Here is a 6,453-nt window from a genome sequence, read left to right on the forward strand (position 1 = left end):
AGTGTCATTAAATTTAATGAACATAGCACACCTTTCATTTGAGGAAGTACTGCCTGTCAATAGTAGCTGGCAGTATGACAAAGATATGTAGAGATGATAAGAACAGGACTGATTCTATAATGTAAAATTAAAAAAAAGATAAGAGGCATTTTGTTAGTGGCATTACCTCAAAACCATGAAATTCACATTTAAATGTGTAGAGGGGCAGAATTTGACCATATGTTAAATTTGAAGCAAACCAAATGTTTCAAATTAGAGTCGGACCAACTTCCTGTCTCAAATGGCGAGATATCGAAATGCTCGCCATGACCAGTGAGACATCCTCTAATGAAACATGTCAGTTTGGGAAAAATTATTGAAGCCATTCTTTCAATATCAGAGCATAACCCATTTGTGTCACTTCCTGTTACCAGTATTTGCTATAATATTTTTGTATAGGCGTGTTCAGTGTGACACTGTTGTCTTGCCAGAGAATATTACAAACATTAGAACAGGTTAAAGTCATTTGGCACCATCAAAAACGCCCTGTTTCAAAATTTAGTAGATGAAGCTGGTGGACCTGCTGTTGGGATTTGGGCATGAGTCCAAGAGGCTTTTTTGTAGGTCTGATGATGGCCCATGTGAAGAACAAAAAAATCACAAGCCTAGGCTGAATGGTATGCGGGGGCTGAATATTTAAAGGGAGGTTTTTTAAAAGAAATTAGAGGATAAAATGTTGAAATGCCAAAAGGGGGCACTATCACGAAGTAAGGATCTTGTATTCAGGATCAGTGTGTGAAGTTTGGTGATGATTGACAAACAAAGAGGTAGGTGCTATTTGTTTATTTTCACTGCAAAAAATGTACAATAAAGGAGACTAAGTTTGGGCTCCGGTCACGGCCCCTACCTATAGTGAAAACTCACAGTTAGCACAACTTTAGATCTCCAGGTTGACTAGTATGATCAAAAAAATTTCAGGAGTCAATCAGATGAAATCCTTCAAACTGGTTTGTTAAAATATGAAACTTGTGAATCGCCCAAAAACACCAAAATTTGACACTCAGCCATTTGTAGTGAGCTTCTAAAATATTTTAGGGAATGGTCCCAAGAGACTTTTTTTGGTCTAATCATGATACACTGGTATCAATTTTCAGGCGCGTAGCTCTTACCCAGTCCCCTGTCTCAATTTTGAGGCCCCCTGCTCAATAGACTTTCATGATTCCATCAAAATACAAAAAGATCCACTTGGGGACAATTATCTGTAAAGTTTGGTGAGTTTTTGAGCATGTTAAAGCCCCCAAATTAGTGATTCCTCCAACAGAAAAATAATGTCTACAGAAACAATAGGGTCCTAGCTGACCGAGATTGGTGCTTGGGCCCCAATAAAAAGGATCATAGTCAAAAATGTTATCATAATTATGAGATATTGCAGGGAAAGTACATACAGGTGCTTTAGAGTGATCCAAGGACATGAAGAAATACTTGAAATGATTGTTGACATGAAATCTACATGTTTTTATTATGTTAATGATTTAAAGATAATCAGGGGCCCTCGATTTTAAACAATTAGACAATATAAAAAGGTCACTTTAGTGAAATGCAGGCTTTTGTTCTTTGTTTCTTTTATTAAATACAGAAACCATTCAGTAATCAAATTGATGCAAGTACTTTTCTTTAACTGTGTGAAATTTGTGCATAAAAATCATCTGATATCAATCTTAGGCTATCGTATCAAATTGTATCCTGGCAGATTTTGTGATATTGGAAAATAATACATCATTGTCCAAAATATGAACATCATATCATGATGAAACTGGTGATTTATAACCCTAGCTGTTAGCTACCTGCTACATCCATTGCGATAGCAGTTTTAGTCCATGACTTCGTGCAGATCAGACAGGGTTAAAGTCGTTCTAAAAACACCCTCACGCTACAGGAACATTTTTCAAGATAACCTTTACAAGCATCAGATAATCACGCCTTAGCTGACTTTGGCCGGAGGGGAGGGGTCGCACCCAAAATCAGAACTATTGTCTCACAGTGTGTATCCCACTACCCTGCTTTAAACGCTTAGATGCACACAGCGCTACACTCCCCTACTGACTCCACTGATCCCATTCTCACCTCTGTTACTATCTCAGAGGCCGGCACTGAGCGGAATCACTTTGCCACCCAACTTTGCTGCTATGGCGTTGGTCCAACAAGAAGCACTTTTCCATGCAGTAAATATATCACCATCAACATCCAGGTCATTTCATGTGTACATCAGACTAGTATCTTTTCATAAAGGGTTAAACCAAACCCTGCCTGTTCTCTTAAGCTCTCTTTGAACACGAGGGACTACTTAGCATCCTCTTCTTCAGAAATAATGGCATAAATACCCAGTAGATATGTAGCCCAATTGTGTGTAAGTTAATATCAAATGTATTGATGACATTTTAATCAGGGTGTAAATATCTCCTGTCATTCTTGTGAAAATGACTCACTAGAAGTAGACATATCCAATATCCGCATTCCCACACATGAGCTGTTCTGAAAGCCGACACCCCCTTGCGTGTGTAAATTTGTCATGAATATCTGATTGATGTCACTTTACATTCATCTCTGCCTCCAGTCAGGGGGACAAAGGTCTTTTCTAGTCCTGAACCTGCTCTCATGTGGAGGGAAGTGTGGCTCATGAGTCAATGCTTTAACATCTTAGTGAGCCCAGCCCTTATTTACTGAAGACGGATAACTCTGAAACTGAACTGTCCTAACACTGTGACCCCTCCTGAGTGAACATTTAGATCTTTATCTTTACTACCGATACTATAGAAGACACGACACACTTACATAACTAAAGGATAATGCATGGCTGGGAGTCCATGAGAAAGAATATAAGAAAAACATCAAAGACAGAAAGTTCAAGGGTGCTCAGAACACAGAAATTTATGATTATCATCTCTACTTTCTCTGAATTTCATCATGTTTATGTTTATGTTCGATACATTTGACATCTAATAATGGCAGTTTTTAATGGTCAAAAATTAAAGTCAAACTTCTACAACTGTCTAAATAGAGCAAAAATTTTAGTATAACTTCAGTAGATTGTCAAACTGTTCTGTACTCTTGAATAGCATGAATTTGGTATGATCAAATCATTACTTTAATGATCAGTGGTGTCAAAAAACACAGAAACTTCACAATCTTCATATTACTTAACCAAAAGAGGGAGACCACTGTCTAAATTGTTCAAATATGCTGCCAATATTTGGAAAAGTGGGTGTAGCTCCTTCACAGTTTCACCCTCTTTTCTCAATGTTGCCAAAGAGGGAGACCATGGTAGTCACATGGCCAGCCGTGATCAGCTGAGGCCAGCTGATCCTAATTACTGCCTCCCAACTCCCCACGTCAATCACAGCTCTTTCTCTCAACACAAATATGACGTACTTGTCACTAACCCCCTGCCTGCATTTATACTGATGCACCACACTGCTGCTGCTGCTGGCGAAGCTTCACCTCCTCCGCCCCAGCCACATCCTTTATAGCGAAAAGCTTGTTGCACCCTCATATTCAGGTTCATGCAAGGTGGTGCTTAAGCTAACACATTAATATTTCCATTCCTTTAATTAAACCCAACGTCTGTTATTCTGAATACTTACCATGGATTGTCAGAATCTGTGCAGGATGCAGGCGGGTTTGGAAAGAGCTGTTGTGGGGCAGGCAAGAGTGGACGGCACGTGCTGTGGGAGTGGGTGGTAATTGTCAGAAATCCAGTGAGCGTGGGCGGAAGCGGGCTTAAGATAAGAGTCCTGCTCATGGCACTAGTTGATTAAAAAAGCATCTCACCCTATCTCTCTTTAGAAAATATATCAACGTATCTTTTAGCCTTAATAAACAGCTCAGTTCAATGTGAAAGCCAATCAGGATTTAGATTTCCTGGAAAGCTTTTAAAATGATTAGAATAATCAAATTTCTATTCAACAAACATTTTTTAAAAAAGGTCATATGAACAGACTTTTATATTAATAAATCAGCAGAATGGTGTAAGTTAACCACAAGAAAACTTGTTTTTTTCCAGCTACTTTTTCTTAAATGCAATTGGTGGGATCCACTGCTAAAAAAAGTTGTTTGATTTCACATGTTTAAAAAACTGACGGTGTTGAACAGTGCCATAGCTTAAAAAATAACACTGGGACCATTCAAACTTTGGCTTTATGGCATGTCATGATGACCCAAAAGTTACATTTAAATCTCTTATAAGAAGACAGAAAGCAGAAAAGTCAACACTTCATAAATTAAGGCTGCCACAGCCAATCAGGATCCATTATTCAATCAGATCATGGTGGATGAAACCACTGATAAGAAAATCTGCATACTTCTGTTATATGAAGTGTTACATGAAGAGAAGTTTATTGAGAACATTCTCATTTTTATGAGCCCAAACCCCACCCTGAGAACATTTCTATTACTCTGCCTATTCAACGTGATGTTTTAACACGGAGCTTTACATGGACAGTGACCTTTCTTTGCTGAGTTCAAGAGCTTTGGATCAGCTTTGTTTTATTCTGTTGGCTAAATTCTGCACGTGTTTGGCTGCATGAATGATTCCACTGCCAGTCGAGCGTTTTAATGCCAATCTCACTCGGGAAATCAAACTTTATTTTCTCTCACTCACAGCGTATGTTTTTTGTTCCATAAACCTCGTTATGGAGGTCAAATCTTGGGCGATGTTTTTCCGTGTTGGTCTGCAGAGCCAGCCGTGCAACGGGCAGCGCTCGGGTAAAACTGGCTCACGACATGGAAAGCTTTTCAAAAGGGTCCAATATAAACGCTCCCAGGGGATTACTGTCCCAAAACACACTGATTACTGTTATTGTATGTTGGCGGCATACCCCAGAACAGGATAAATCTCATTGTATTGATGATTATGAGCTCTGGAACAACATTTAACTACAGTGTTTTGATTTTCCAGGGGTAGAAGTTCATGTGAAGGACTCTTTTTTCTGCTCATCTGAAGTTGAACACAGAGGTAATACTGCAAACAAAAACAGCAAAGACACTAAGTTTAGTACCACATGCCCTGTCGAGGGAATTCAAAAATTCTCTCCATAAATAGGGAAACACCAGAAAACTGGCTGGTATTAGCTATTTAAAACAATATCCCATCAACAAAAACTTTTGTACCAGCCCCTTTTGACCTCTTTGATCTTGAGGGGACTTTACCAGGGATTCATCATTCTAAATCTGTCTTTATAAATTCTGAAATGCCAGGATTAAACTGTTATTTATGGGTCTCTGGAATGGTTCATCCTCCTGCTTGGGATTTTAGTTCGCAGTATGTAAATTCAGCCACCAGAGAGCTCTTAATCAAACAATAACAAAAGCTTGAAAACAAGCACTAATAGTTAAAATGAAGGTGCAAAACAAGCTAAGGGAAACAATACTTCTACTGATAAGATACTGTGTGGAGGTGTGGATAGAGCCTAGGATGGCCACACACAAGTTGATTTTAATAACAATTTTTCACCTTCTAATTCTCAGTGAGAGCACAAAGTTGCTGTTTGTAGCAACAACTTCAAAGTGAAGATCCAACACAAACAAGATCCCACAGAAATGTGTGATCAAACGTGACTTAAGAAGAAAAAAACATGGAGGACAAATGAAATCTTGGGCTAGCTGTCCATGCATGCACATGTGGTTGAAATCCTGACAGAGAAAATTAGAAAAAAAAAAGACTTCTATCTCCACTATCTCAAAATATTAGAATATTGTAGAAAAGTCTAAAGGTTTCCTGAGCTTCCATCTCTCACCCTTGTTCAGTACAAACAACTGCAATCATGGGGAAGACTGCTGACTTGACTACTGTGCAGAAGACAGTCACTGACACCCTTTACATGGAGGGTTAGCCTCAGAAGGTCACCGCTAAAAGGGCAGGCTGTTCTCAGAGGCTGTATTAAAGCATATTCATGGAAGAGAAAAGTGTGTTAAGAAAAGGTACACATTACAAGCAACACTGTCAAACAAGGCAAATTTAAGAACTCAGGGGAGCTCCACAAAGAGCTGACTGAGGCTGGAGTCAGTGGATGAAGAGCCACCACACTCAGACGGGTCCAGGAAATGGGCTGCAAGTGTCGTGTCAGTCAGATACAAAGGTGTTTGGAATCATGTGAGACTGTACTTTATCAAATACAGAGTAAACATTGCTCAACCATCTACCAGTATAGATTTTAGAGCAATTCATGCTTCCATTCCCAGCAGGGCCACAGACTGACTGGCTCCAGGTGATGAATCTAGGATGTATGGAAGTTTCTCCGCAGTAAGAAAAGTTAACTTTTTCATGATAATCTAATTTTTTATATGTACCTGTAGTTGCCTTTAAATGTGAGCTGTAAGTGCATTACATCCAGTCTGTGATGCTACCTGGTTTTAATCAATATAGATTCTTAATTGGGGCCCTATATTGAATGCATTGTTTTATAATATCCACAATCT

Source organism: Cheilinus undulatus, linkage group 23 (genome assembly GCF_018320785.1).
Source record: "Cheilinus undulatus linkage group 23, ASM1832078v1, whole genome shotgun sequence".
NCBI lineage: Eukaryota > Metazoa > Chordata > Actinopteri > Labriformes > Labridae > Cheilinus > Cheilinus undulatus.